Raw genomic sequence first — 15,034 nt, 5'->3', positions numbered from 1 at the left:
AAAACTGACTAGTCAACACGGAAGCACCCAAGGGGTTAATGACCCATCCACGAGGCCGAAACCGGGACCTAACTCACCCAGAGCTTAGTCCTTTTTCCATGGGCTCCCATCGCTCACCAGCAGACCTGAAGCCTAGCAGTTTAGCTAGTGAGGTTTATGCTAAGCCGTTGCCCATACAACGGTCGAGTGGTTGCACGATGGTTGAATTAGGCAAGATGACACATCAACACGGTCCTTAGCCATGACAAGATGGATATCTCCCAACTTTGCTCAACCACTAAGGTACGAGCTCAACAATCCGGCATTCCACACAAGAAACGCCCATCCATCTCATCCATGCACCACCTCTCATTACACCCAAAAACCCAACTCCTCAGTTGAACACACTCACACATTTATTTTCCGAATAAACAAATGTAGTCATGATTGAATTTGAGTAACGAGTTTCTAAGCATTCTAGCAGTATTTATCATCTAAACAGAGCAACTCATATTTAGAGATAAATATAGGACAACAAGGAATAATCATAACAATCAAGGGGTGGCTATCCAACCATGTCCTGCAATAAAAAAATATGCATTTTATAAAACAGGCCAATAGGTTGTGTTCGAAAAACTGGGTATTAAATATGCATCAAAGGATCAGGTTGGACTTGCCATTCTCAAAGCCTTCCGGGAGCTCCTGCTTGCAGTATTGGTCCTCGGGCTCGGGCTCACGGTCGAACTCCTCCTCGTGCTCCTCCTTGGGTACTCCGCGATCTACGGCACACACAAACGAGCACACAATAAATAAAGAGGAAAAAGATTTTTACCCGTTGAGCTCCGAACAGGAAATGTGAATGGAAAATAGGTAGGAAGGGTATTTTCATAAAATTTGGATATGCCTCGGCGAAAATATATGAGAGGAGGGTGTGGTCAAATTTGGGATCGATTGGAGGAAGTTTGGCGCATGAAATGACGGGTTAAAGGGATGTTAGGGGCTTTAAAACAAGGTTTAGGACTGAATTGTGAAAACCGAGGACCTATTTGTAAATATTCTAAAAAGTGGAAGGGCTCAGCTGCGAGAATTCCCGGAGAGAGGTGGAAGGACCGGGTTGTAAATAAAGGAAACTAGGGGGGCAGATCGAAAATCGAGTTCTTTTCTTCCTTCTTCCTTCCTCTGCTTCAGAACAGAGGTGGGGAGGGGGGCGCACGGCCGGCGGTGAGGCTGAACAGTGAGGACGAGGGAGGAGAGGATGGGGAACCCATTTGAGGGGTCACCTCGGGCGATTGGTGGCCAGAGCGAGGGGGAGGGGGCCGGCGGCGGCAAGAAGGCGGCGGCGGGGTTCCTGGCGGTGGCGGCGGCGAGTGGCGCAGGGTGGAGAGAGGGGCGGTGAGCTGGGGCACGGCGAGATGGTGACGAGGATGGCCGGGCCTTGGCCCTCCTTTTATAGGTGACAGGAGGGGTGGTGTGCGGCCGGGCAATGATGGTGGCCGGTCCTCCGGCCGGTGGTGTGTCGGAGTAGCGCAGCTCGTGGATGGCGTGGGCTTGGTCGATGAGGGAGGGTGTAGGGGCGGCGACCGCTTGGGGAGGCGTGCCGAGAGAGGCGGCGTGCGATGGCTGGCGGGCGGGCTGGCGCACAGGGCGGCGATGCGATGGTGGCTTGGCGTGGAGCGGGCGACGCGATGCGGTTGACCGGCTTGGGCGTGCGCGTGGGCAAACGTGTGCGGTGTGGGGCCAGCGCAGGCAGCGGGTGGCAGGCGGCGTGGCGCTGCGCGGGTGCGGGCGGGACGGCGGCGCGGCACGGGGCGACGTTGGCATGGCGCGGGGCGGCAGCGCGGCGCGGGCGCACACGGGCGCGGGGCGAGGCGCGGCGTGCGGCCCGGCGTGGTGTGGGCCAAGCGCGGCGCGGCCTGGCACGCACGTGCGGGGGAGCGGCGCCAATGGCAAGGCGCCGGGTGCCAGACACCGGAAGGAAAAGAAGGACGGCAGGGGAAAAAGGAAGGAGAGAGAGAGAAAGGAGGAAGGAGGGAGGGGCAGCTCGGCGAAAGTCGTGGGATTTGACGGCACGCCTGATGGACTTGACGGGCACGCGGCAAAAATTACGGAGAACGGAAAAAGAGGGTTGACAACGTTGGGGCCGGAACGGCGAATCCGATGGGAAGGAAAAGGATTCGACGGGCTCAACGGTCGGAAAAATTTTGGAATGCGTTTTAATGAGTGATTTAATTTGGTCGATTTTTAGGGACATTACAAAACAACCCCACTTAAATTGAATCTCGTCCTCGAGATTCGGCTGAATCCTGAAAAGGTGGGGAAACTCCTTCTTTAACGCATCCTCGCGTTCCCAAGTAGCTTCTTCTTCACCATGCCTACTCCATTGGACTCTGCAAATCCACACTACTGAATTCCTTGTCCTTCTGGTGACGGTGTCCAGAATCTTGACGGGTACCTCCTGATATTGTAGATCCTTTTGTAAATCTATGGTTTCCACCGGTACTTGCTCTTCTGGTACTCTCAGGCATTTTCTTAGCTGGGACACATGAAATACCGGGTGTATATCCGACATTCCTTCGGGCAGCTGAATGCGGTATGCTACAACCCCAACTCTTTTTAACACCTGGTATGGCCCAATATACCGAGGGGCTAATTTTCCTTGCACTTGGAACCTTCGGGTACCTCGAATCGGAGAGACCTTAAGGTACACGAAGTCCCCTTCATTGAAAATCAATTCTCGTCTTCTTTTATCTGAGTAGCTTTTCTGCCTAGACTGTGCTGCCTTCAACTTCTCTCGTATTTCAGCCACTCATTCTTCTGCTTCTTTGATAAAGGCGGGTTCCACTAGGGTGCACTCTCCTACTTCCAACCACATCAACGGGGTCCTGCACTTTCTCCCATAGAGAGCCTCAAACGGTTACATGCCTAAGCTGGCTTGGTAACTGTTGTTATATGAGAACTCTGCATAGGGTAAACTCTATTCCCAGTCCTTGCCATAAGTAAGGACACATGCCCTCAACATGTCCTCCATAATTTGATTCACTCTCTCTGTTTGGCTATCGGTCTGAGGGTGATAAGCTAAACTAAAATCCAGTTTGGTGCCCATAGCTTTATGCAAACTCTTCCAGAATCTAGAGGTAAATTGGGTCCCTCTATCCGAAACAATTTTGCTAGGCACACCATGCAGCTTCACTATGTTGTCTACATAGAGTCGAGCTAGCTTTTCTCCACCATAGGTGGTCCGTACGGGTAAGTAGTGGGCAACTTTAGTGAGTCGGTCCACTATTACCCATTTGGAGTCATTCCCTTTTTGAGTCTTGGGCAAACCCACTACAAAATCCATGCCAATCTTGTCCCATTTCCAAACTGGAATGGGTAGGGGTTGCAGTAAGCCGGATGGCTTCTGATGTTCGGCCTTAACCCTTTGGTAAATATCGCATTGAGCGATGAACTAGGCTATGTCCACCTTCATCCCATTCCACCAGTATTTCTGCTTTAATTCCATATACATCTTGGTGGATCCCGGGTGGATGGAATATGCTGAGTTATGGGCCTCATCCATGATGGTTTGCCGGAAATCTCCTTCCTTGGGCACACAAATCCTATCCTTGTACCACAAGGTCCCATTGACATCCACTCTGAAGTCTGGGGCTTTATTCTCTCCAGTTTGCTTGCGAATCCTCACCAAGTCCTGATCCGAACCTTGGGCCTCCCAGATTTTATCCTCCAAAGTGGGCTGAATACTTAGCTTGCGGCTGGTATTCTGGGGAATAATGTGTACATTTAATCGGGCCATTTCCTATTGCAAGTGGGTGTCCTTAGGTCCGATCTGTCCATAGGATTTTCTGCTTAAGGCATCCGCTACCATGTTAGCCTTACCGGGGTGGTAGTGAATTTCCAGATTATAATCCTTGACCAACTCTAACCACCTTCTTTGCCTTAAATTTAGATCTGGTTGAGTGAAGATATATTTTAGGCTCTTGTGGTCTGTGTAAATCTCACACTTGTTCCCAATTAGATAGTGCCTCCAGATCTTGAGAGCATGCACTACTGCTGCAAATTCCAAATCATGGGTGGGGTAATTTTGTTCATGGGGCTTAAGCTGGCGGGAAGCATATGCCACTACTTTCCCATCCTCCATCAGGACACACCCTAACCCTTGTCAGGAAGCATCACAATAAATGACGAAGTCCCGCTGGATATCCGGTACGGTTAATACTGGGGCGGTCGTCAATCTTCTCTTCAGTTCTTGAAAACTCCTCTCACATGACTCTATCCAATTAAATTTCTTATCCTTCCTAAGTAGCTCTGTCATGGGTCGGGCTATCTTAGAGAATCCTTCAATGAACCTCCCATAATACCCAGCTAAACCAAGAAAACTCCTGATTTCACTAACATTGGTGGGTTGCTGCAAGTTAGAGATGGCTTCAACTTTCTCAGGATCGACTGCTACTCCTTCTGCGGTCAAAATATGACCAAGAAATGCCACTTTCTCGAGCTAAAATTCATATTTGCTGAATTTAGCATAGAGTCGGTGGGCTCTCAATTTCTCCAATACTACTCGTAGATGCTGCTCATGCTCTTGGACATTCTTGGAGTAAATAAGTATGTCGTCGATAAAGACCACAACAAACTTATCTAACTCCTCCATAAACACCTTGTTCATGAGGTTCATGAAATAAGCAGGGGCATTGGTCAGTCCAAAGGACATTACTGTAAACTCAAACTGGCCATAGCGGGTAACAAAAGCTGTCTTCGGGATGTCGCTTTCCTTGATCTTGAGCTTGTGGTAACCTGATCTCAAATCTATTTTGGAGAAATACTTGGGTCCGTTCAACTGGTCAAATAGGTCATCTATTCTAGGAAGGGGGTATTTATTCTTGATGGCGACTTCATTCAGTGCGCGATAATCCACGCACATCCTCATGCTTCCGTCTTTCTTCTTGACAAAAAGCACTGGGGCTCCCCACGGGAAGGAGCTAGGTCTGATAAAGCCACTCTGTCGCAGTTCGCCTAACTATTTCTTCAGCTCTGCCAACTCAGATGCTGCCATTCTATAGGGCCTCTTGGCTATAGGGGAGGTTCCAGGGATAAGGTCGATTACAAACTCTATATCCCTGTCTGGGGGCATTCCAGGTAGTTCTTCAGGAAAGACATCAGGGTACTCACTCACTATCAGGACTCCTTCTATAGCCTTGGCTTCCATGCTAAAAACCATTGGGTCGGGTCCACTTCCCCGAGTGTGACAGGTCACTTGTACCCCATCCTGATTAACTAGGCGTACCACCTTATCGGCACACCCTATGTGACCATCATGTAGGCTTAACCAATCCATTCCAAGGATCACATCTATCCCCTTAGACTCAAGTACTACTAAGTCTGCTAGGAATTCTACCCCACTTAAATTGATCCTTACCCGGGAACAACCTAGTTGACACTGGATGTCGGCTCCAGGCGTCCGGGTTATTAGGGGTACCTTTAGTATTACTGTAGGTATGTGGTGCTTATCCACAAAGCTTGATGATATAAATGAATGTGATGCTCCAGAATCAAAGAGTATTGTTGCCAAGACTGAGCTGACTAGAAACTCACCGAGTACCACGCCCTGAGCTTCCTGAGCCTCTTGCGCGCTGATGTGGTTGACGCGGGCTCGTCCGAACGACTGCTGGGGCTACCTTATCTGCTGGTTGTTGTTGTTGTTGCCGGGGTTGTTGTTGCTGCGGACAGGAACACGGTTGGCTCCTGACACCTCTGCCCTTGGCCCAGTCACTGCGTTGGAGAAGGCCGATGCAGCTGGCTTGTTGGCGTAGGGGCAGTTGGCAATGAAATGCCCTGGCTCACGGCAGTTGAAGCATGCCCTGCCGTTGTTGGTGACTTGACTGGTGCTGTTCTGTGGGGCCTTGATAGGGTTCTAGCTTCTGAATGGGGCATTGGTCTGATGGGAACCGGAGGCTTGAGACTGGATCTGGTACTGCATGGGAGCTTGGGACCTGGGCATGGGGTGACCAAAGCTCCTTGGTTTCTGGAACCTGTCCAGCTGGTGAGCCTTGCTATCCAGGAACCGGCGCTTGTTGTCCCTCCTTTCATTTGCCTTGGCCCTCTCAGTTAGGATGGCCATGTTCATTAGAGTGTTGAAATCAGGGTAGATTTGAGGAGTAAGCAGGGTCCTCAGTTCTACGCTCAAACCCTTCTTGAACATGTCTTGCTTCTTCTCATCCTTGTCTACTTCTTCTGGAGCATAGCGGCCCAACTCCATGAACTGATAGGTGTATTCTTCCATGGACTTGTTGCCTTGGCGCAGTTCACGGAATTCATCCGCCTTGCACTTCATGGTGGCCGCAGGGATGTGATAGCGGTGGAACTTAGTCACGAACTCATCCCAGGTGATAGTGGAGGCATCCTAGGTGGCAGTGCAGTAGTTCTCCCACCAAGCTAAAGCAGTCCCAGTGAGTTGATGAGCAGCCAGGAGAACCTTGTCCCTGCTCTCATAGCCAAACAGCTCTAGCTTCCTCCGGATGACCCGCAGCCAGTCATCTGCATCTAGAGGGTTGATGGACCCACCAAAAGTGGGTGGCTTGGTCCGGAGGAAGTCTGTCAGCTTCTCATTCATGCCTTGTCCACGGGGCCTCTGGCGAGTGATAGGATTGGCCAAGGCTTCCAGCAGAAGGGTCTGGTTGTTCATGACTTGTACCAAATCAATGACCGGTGGGGGCGGTGGCTGCTGTGCTCCCACAAGACTTTCCCCCCTACCCTCGGGCTGATTCACTTCTTGCTCCTCATGGTGCACTGCTGGTGGGGGTTACTACCTTTCCAGCTGTCTTTCTGCACTAGGAGTGGCACGTGCTTGACTCGGGGAGGTTCTGGTGGCACGCTTTGGAGGCATCTGCAGATTGAGTGAACTTTCATGAGACTTGGATTTGGATATTAAAGTGATGTTTAGTTAATTAATTCGGATTTTCGAAGAGACAGAATCCACCTCCTGTCGACAAGCACACAGACTAACAAACAACAAGCACAAATGATTTTATTATTTTGCCAGGGCGGTTACAACACTTTGGGTAGGGCCAAAACACGCACTACACGACCGGTAAAGCAACACAACTGGGGGTACAAGTCTAGACTCAGGACAACTTCTGGAGTACAACTCTAGGTGGGGCACTCTACTCGCGGGACGAATCTGCACACTGCACGGAGTGGTCTTCTTGCGGAATAAGGAGGGCCAGCACCTCGTCCCTTAGGGTCCCACCTGCGGGAGGGGGTTTCGAGGCTTCTCCATTGGCTACCTCAGAGTCCCTTTCCGAAGGCGGTGGTGCTGGTGGGGCATCGGGGCTCTTTCGCTTCCCGAACCCCTGGGCAACAGGGACTCCATCCAATACTGGTGCCTCGTCGTCCTCCACGACCCGCATTTTCCTTCTCGTGCGGTTCGAGTGGTGGACTTCCTTCAATGCCCACGCATGCCGGTCCTCGGCCTCTTTGAGGGCCTCGATGGCGAGGGCCTCATTGCTTTGGGCGGCCGTGGCTCAAGCCTCAGCTGCTGCCAATCTCACTTGGAGCCTCCTCACCATAACTTCTGCGTCCTCGGCTCTGTGGATCTGCTACTTCAGATGGGCGGTCTGCTCGTCGCAGGGTTCATCCAAGGTGAGGAGATAGGCAGCAATATGGAGCACGGTGGGGTCATCCTTGCGCTATCCACGTCCTTCCAAAGTCCTTACCTGGGCAAGCCAAACCGGGCGGTTCTTCTTGACAGGCGGGTAAAACCTCATCGGTGTGCGACCGATGTGCCTCTCATAAATTTGGCACAGGTAGCGCAGGGCTTTCTAAGCTGCCACCTGGTAACTGTCTTTCCGCCGGAAACCAGTGGCAGACATATTCCAAGGCTGAATGTCGGGGAAGCGGCTGCTCCTGCCCACGTAGATGGTCATCTCACACCGAAGAGTCCCACGGTCTTCATACTCCCGGCTAGAGTACTCCGGATGCTTGTAAATCCCGAGGCGGTCCATGCAGGCGAACAGCAACCTGGGAAAACCGGGCTCCTCCAGGCAATGGCTGTTGACCCAACCTTCTTCGGCCATCTGGAAAGAATCGGGGCATAAATCAGTTTTGCAATTAAGCAGAGGAAGCAAGAAATTTTGTAAATCATTTAATTTGGTTAAAAAGGCTTTTCCGGTCCTAATGGTTACATCCTACAGCCAACGACGGCTCTGATACCACCTGAAGCGTCCCCACATAAGTAGAGACTAAATGTGATCCAATTATCAGTCCCAGGAGGCTGATAACACATTTATTCAACAGATAGTTCAGAAACCATACAACTCCCGAAGGATTGGGCGGGCAAGCCACACCCAAAGTAAAACTAAAGTGATAACAATACAAATCAAAGTTGTAGTCCAGTCGGACTCCGGGCTGCAATCGGAACTATGCGTCAGCGGAAGCATCCTGCAAAAGGGCCAACACCGCATGCAGCGTTGGGTGTAGACGCAACCTCCTACTCGAAGTCCTCGGCGACGTAGTCCGGATCCTCCTCTGAAGCAACAAAACAGGGGTGAGTACAAAATTACTCAACAAGTCCAACCCCATCCACGGAGGGGGATACAGCAAGAATATGCATAGGATTCAACAAGAATATGGTTAAGGTTTATTTGCAATAAAGCTAGATTTTTGACACATGCAGGGTTTTATTTCAAAGAATTTTCACAATGCATTTTCTTTAGTAACCGAAACATTAAGTGGGGTTGATCCTACACAAAGGATCCAGGTTTTATCGCTACCGGACTCCCCGTCCGCCGTAGCACACGGCACAACTGCCGGACACTTCCAAAATCCAACACACGCCATAAAAACCAACCATCTCCAAATGCTAGTTATGTGACCAAGCCGTAACTTGTCCAATGCCGTGGACACGGCTACCCGGATAGGTTTTAACTCTGTAGAGGTTGTACACTTTTCCCACAAGTAGGGTACCGCAGCACGAATCACCTTAGTGCCGGTGCGGATCCTAACAAAGCCATTACCCACCTTAGCCAAAACTGACTAGTCAATGTTGGTGGTATGCCCTAGAGGCAATCATAGAGATGATGATATTCCATTTGTATCCATGATTTGTATATTGTGTTCATTGAATATCCATTAAAGGCTACTTGAATTGATTTGCAATTATGTGAATTGTATGTGAAACTCTTTACTTGTATGGTTATTCTAAAGTTGTCCCTAGTCGGAGTTCATGTGAGGACACACATGAATATTAGACTAGCACATGTATTAGTTGATGACTATGTTTCACAAGTCATGGACATGGAGATGTTGAACTAATAATGTGGACACATGTGGAGACATGTGCTAGGACTAACCCAACACGAGAAGTAGTTCTCTCTTATGACAACATATACGCTTTGTCCTTAGACCTGAGATTGTCGCATGTATTCTAGATGTGGATCGACCTACTTAGGGGCTATCAAACACTACGCCGTAACAGGGTAGTTATAAAGGTAGCGTTCGGGTTTGTCAAGAAGCATGCTATGAGACATGGTCAATCAAGATGGGATTTGCCCCTCTCTGATTGAGAGTGATATCTCTGGGCCCCTCGAGTGATCGGCTCCGAAAATGCATGGCCATGCTACGTACGGTTAAGAGTTAACCTACAAAGGGATTCCGAATCACAGGGTCGAGAAAGAGCGGTCGGCTTGAAGCTAGACCAAATATCGTGAGGCAAAGGGAATAGCATGTATATTATGTTGTGATGGTTCGTCTGATATGATCTTCGTGTGTGTATAGGAGTTGGCATGTCTTGCTAGAGGCCGCTACCGACTATTGGGCCAAGTAGGACTACTCGGGCCATGTCTATACGTATCCGAACCCATAGGGTCACACACTTAAGGGGCTGGAAGCCCAATTCGGATCTGATCCGAGTTGGATTAGGTTTAGAAGTACTAATGGGCCTCGGACCCAAAGGCCCGTCAGGAACCTCTATAAATAGAGGGGTGGGGGTGCCCTAGGGTTTACACCTTTTTGCGAAACACACCTGCCGTGCCTCCCACACCCTCGCCTGTTGCAACTCGCGGAGCTAGCAGTCCAGCTTGCGATGCTTCCTCCCTGCACATGTGGATACCTTGGAGGTGTTGCGCCTGCAGCACTTCGACGAGCCGCCAACGAGCCACGACGAGCCGACGACGAGCCGCGGCACCGGAGGCGATCTTGCTGCACGTGGACGAGCTGCTGAGGAGCTGCTGGACGTGACGTGATCGACTATGTACGACTACGTTGATCGACTACGTACGACTACGTGATCGTCTTCACTGCATCGACGCATATCTACATCTTCCGCACCAGTAGTGCGTCGAGTGGTAATCCCGTGATCCTTATACGGCAGTTCTTCCTGGTTATACGCGGTAGAATTTTTTGAATTGCGCTAGTGTAGCCTACCTCGTATCCCAACAGTGGTATCAGAGCCGTAGCTGCTTAGTTTTGGATTCGGGATGTGTGCATATGGAGATATGCGAGTTTTCCATTTGATCTATGTCCTGTTTTCGTGCCCTTGCTGCAATGGTAGTGTAACGACATACTCCTACCGGTCGGTTTCCACCATCGGAGTTAAGTGATACACGTAAATCCACGTGCAGTGAGCAAAGATCAATATGATTGGTCGAATCGAAATCCAGGGTCATACGCCAGGCGCATTAGATGTGCAATAGTAGATGGGATCTACTGCCGGGGTCGGGATTTTTGCCGTATGCGTATGCTTCGGTAAATCAGCCGTAACTTTTCGGTACGATGTCGGATCGGGGCGAATTTTATATGAAAATTGATCTACAGAAAAAGTTATACATGAAATTCAACGGCGTTGCCGTTTTCGGCGAAATTAGATTTCCCAAATTCGGCTTGGAAGATGGAGGATGTATGTATGTATCTTGTGATCAGTATGGCCCCCTTGTGTATGTGATGCATGTGTGTAACTCATTCGTGACCTGCGTGTCACGCGTACAGCAACATGGCAGGAGCCATATGTGTTGTCACTTTATTGTACTTTATGGTCTGCGTACCAATCTGTGATGATCCAAGCAACTATGTAATCTTCATTACTAGCTTCTTTATTAGCTATTAGGCGTAATAGCATGTTCTAGTTCTTGGAGGACTCATCACCAGGAGGATGGCGCACATGGAACATGGAGATGGAGATCACCATGGTGAACAGGTTCTATGGAGATGGAGATCACCATATGAAAACGAGCCATACTGTGTCACAACTATGTGAATGTTATTCTGTTTATGTTTTACTTTCTGCATGCTGTGATGTTAGAAGTAGAACGATCCCTCACAAAGTTTAAGTTAGTATGCCCTCCCAACTAAAACTTGCACCGTCCCATGTCTTGTACAATTAGTGGTGGGTCTATGAAATTAGGGTGCCACTAGTTTTCCTTGACTAGACGGGTTTGTGTCGGACACTTACGCGCATAAGGGTTGGTTTGCTTAACAAGGTTATCTTAACGGTTAAGGACCTTGGGGCATAAAGGTTGGGCACTGAGACATAGAGATGTCACCCAACAACAGGAGTCATATGTGATATGATTAGCAAAAGTTGCTTACCGATCTACCTTGTTTGCTAGCGGTGATGCTAAAGCTCACTAGTGGACTTGTTAGTTGTGGATCCTGAATCACTAAGTTTCAATAGAGGGATATTGATTTTAGTGGGAGTAGATTCTGTTAAAATAGTTTAATGTGATTTGCTCTATCATGGATACGTTTGTCTTAGTGTATTTTGCATTACTTTGTTGTAGATTAAATGACACCTAGCAGCACTAGACCGTTTGCTTTGCGTTCGGTCCTTGAGAAGGACAAGTTGAATGGAACAAATTACTCGGATTGGATCCGTAACCTGAGAATTGTTCTCAGGGCTGAGAAAAAGGAAGATGTTCTAGACAACCCACTACCAGAAGAACCTGCTGATGATGCACCCGCTGCTGCTAAGAATGCTTACAAGAAAGCATGTGATGCTAACCTTGAAGTAAGCTGCCTTATGCTTGCTTGCATGGAACCCGAGCTACAGATGCAGTTCGAAACAAACCATGAGGCGCACGATATGATCGTGGCGCTTAGAGACATGTTCCAAACACAGGCCAGGACTGAAAGGTTCAATGTGTCTAAGACCTTTGTTGAGAGCAAGCTAGTAGAAGGTGCAGCAGTAGGACCACACGTAATCAAGATGGTTGGTTACACTCAACGGTTGGAGAAGCTAGGCTTCCCACTGGGCCAAGAGTTGGCCACTGATTTCATTCTTTCGTCTCTTCCGCCTAGCTATGGGAACTTCATCTCGAACTACCATATGCATGGGATGGAGAAGGGTCTGAATGAGCTGTGTGGCATGCTTAAAACAGCAGAGGCTGACATCAAGAAAAGCGCTAGTACCAGCCATGTGATGGCTATACAGAACAAGCCTAGCTTTGAGAAGAAGGGCAATTCTTGGAAGAAGAAGGGCAAGGCTGGAACGTCCAAGCCAAACCCAGCGCCCAAGGTTAAAGCTGGACCTGGACCTGCTCCAGACAAGGAGTGCTTTTACTGTCATGAACTTGGTCACTGGAAGAGAAACTGCAAGCAGTACCTAGCTTCCTTGAAGAATGGCGGAAGTAAGAGTACTTCTACCTCAGGTACGCTTGTTGTTAATGTTATAGACAACATATTTCTCGCTGATACAATTATTAATTCTTGGGTATTTGATACCGGATCGGTTGCTCATATTTGCAATTCGATGCAGGGAATGATAAGAAGTAGAAGCGTGGAAAGAGGAGAAGTTGATTTCCGCGTGGGCAATAATGCAAGAGTTGCTGCGTTGACCGTCAGGACGATGCAACTCCACCTCCCGTCAGGATTTATAATGGAGTTGAATAATTGTTATTTTGTTCCTAGTTTAAGTCAAAACATTTTGTCTCCTTCATGCTTGATGAAGGATGGTTATTCATTTGCGAGTGAAAACAATGGTTGTGTGATCTCTAAGAATAATATGTTTATGGCTTTTGCACCCATTGTGAATGGATTATTTGTTTTAAATCTTGATGGTTCACCTGTCTGTAATGTAAGTGCTAAAAGGCGTCGGCCTAATGATTTGAGTCCTACCTACTTGTGGCATTGTCGTTTGGGTCATATAAGTGAAAAGCGCATGAAGAAGCTCCATTCTGATGGACTTCTAACTTCGTTTGATTTTGAATCATACGAGACATGTGAGGCTTGCTTGCTAGGCAAGATGACCAAGACGCCTTTCACAGGATTTCCTGAGAGAGCAGTAGACTTGCTGGAACTCGTACATAGTGATGTATGCGGACCAATGAGCACGACGGCTAGAGGAGGATTCCAATACTTCATAACTTTCACTGATGATTTTAGTAGATATGGCTATGTCTACTTGATGAAGCACAAGTCTGAAACCTTTGAAAAGTTCAAGGAATTTCAGAATGAAGTTGAAAATCAGTGTGGCAAGAAAATTAAGGCCTTACGATCTGATCGTGGAGGCGAGTATTTGAGCCACGAGTTTAGCAATCATCTAAAGAGTTGCGGAATTGTTCCACAACTTACGCCGCCTGGAACACCTCAGAGAAACGGTGTGTCCGAGTGACGTAATCGAACTTTGTTAGACATGGTTCGATCAATGATGAGCCAGTCAGACCTACCGTTGTCATTTTGGGGATACGCTCTAGAAACAGCAGCTTTCACAATTAATAGGGTACCATCTAAATCCGTAGTTAAGACACCATATGAGATATGGACTGGAAAGGTTCCTAGTTTGTCTTTTCTAAAGATTTGGGGATGTGAAGTGTTTGTCAAGCGACTTCAGTCGGACAAGATCACACCCAAGTCGGATAAGTGCATTTTCGTCGGATATCCAAAAGAAACTTTGGGATATTATTTCTACAACCGATAAGAAGGCAAAGTGTTTGTCGCTCGGAACGGGGTTTTCCTAGAGAAAGAGTTTCTCAAAGGAGAAAAGAGTGGAAAGACAGTGCATCTTGAAGAAGTTCAAGATGAGCCGATCGGGCAAGAATCAATGAGTGATGCTAACGTAGCAGAACAAGTTGAGATACCCATGGCAAGAGAAGCACCGCCACAACCATGAAGGTCAGCAAGGCTCCACGAAATGCGGGAAATATTATTGTTGGACAATGATGAGCCTGCGACATATGCAGAAGCAATGATGGACCCAGACTCCGAAAAATGGCAGAGTGCCATGCAATCCGAAATAGAGTCCATGGGAGACAATCAAGTTTGGAACTTGGTTGACCCGCCTGATGGTGTTAAAGCCATAGAGTGCAAGTGGATCTATAAGAAGAAAAAGGACATGAATGGAAATGTTCACATCTATAAAGCACGACTTGTCGCAAAAGGTTTTCGACAAGTTCAAGGAGTTGACTACGATGAGACCTTCTCACCCGTAGTGATGCTTAAGTCCATTCAGATTATTCTAGCTATAGCTGCATATTTCGATTATGAGATATGGCAGATGGATGTCAAGACAGCTTTCCTGAATGGAAACCTAGCTGAGGACGTGTATATGATACAGCCCGAGGGTTTTGTCAATCCTAAAAATGCTGGAAAGGTATGCAAGCTTCAGAGATCCATTTATGGATTGAAGCAAGCATCTAGGAGTTGGAACATTCGTTTTGATGAAGTAGTCAAAGGGTTTGACTTCACCAAGAATGAAGAAGAGTCTTGTGTTTACAAGAAGGTTAGTGGGAGCTCTGTAGTATTTCTAATCTTATATGTGGATGACATATTACTTATTGGAAATAACATTCCTATGCTTGAGTCTGTAAAGAGTTCACTGAAAAATAGTTTTTCGATGAAGGACTTAGGGGAAGCGGCATATATTCTGGGCATTAAGATCTATAGAGATAGATCGAGAAGGCTTATAGGTTTAAGCCAAGATACTTACATTGACAAAGTGTTGAAGCGGTTCAGCATGGAAGAGGCAAAGAAAGGGTTCTTGCCTATGTCACATGGCATACATCTCAGCAAGACTCAGTGTCCTTCGATTGCTGATGAGCGGGATCGCATTAGTAGAGTGCCATATGCCTCG

The sequence above is a fragment of the Setaria italica genome, chromosome VII (assembly GCF_000263155.2).
Source record: "Setaria italica strain Yugu1 chromosome VII, Setaria_italica_v2.0, whole genome shotgun sequence".
Classification (NCBI taxonomy): domain Eukaryota; kingdom Viridiplantae; phylum Streptophyta; class Magnoliopsida; order Poales; family Poaceae; genus Setaria; species Setaria italica.
Note: the sequence above shows the minus strand (reverse complement) of the source record.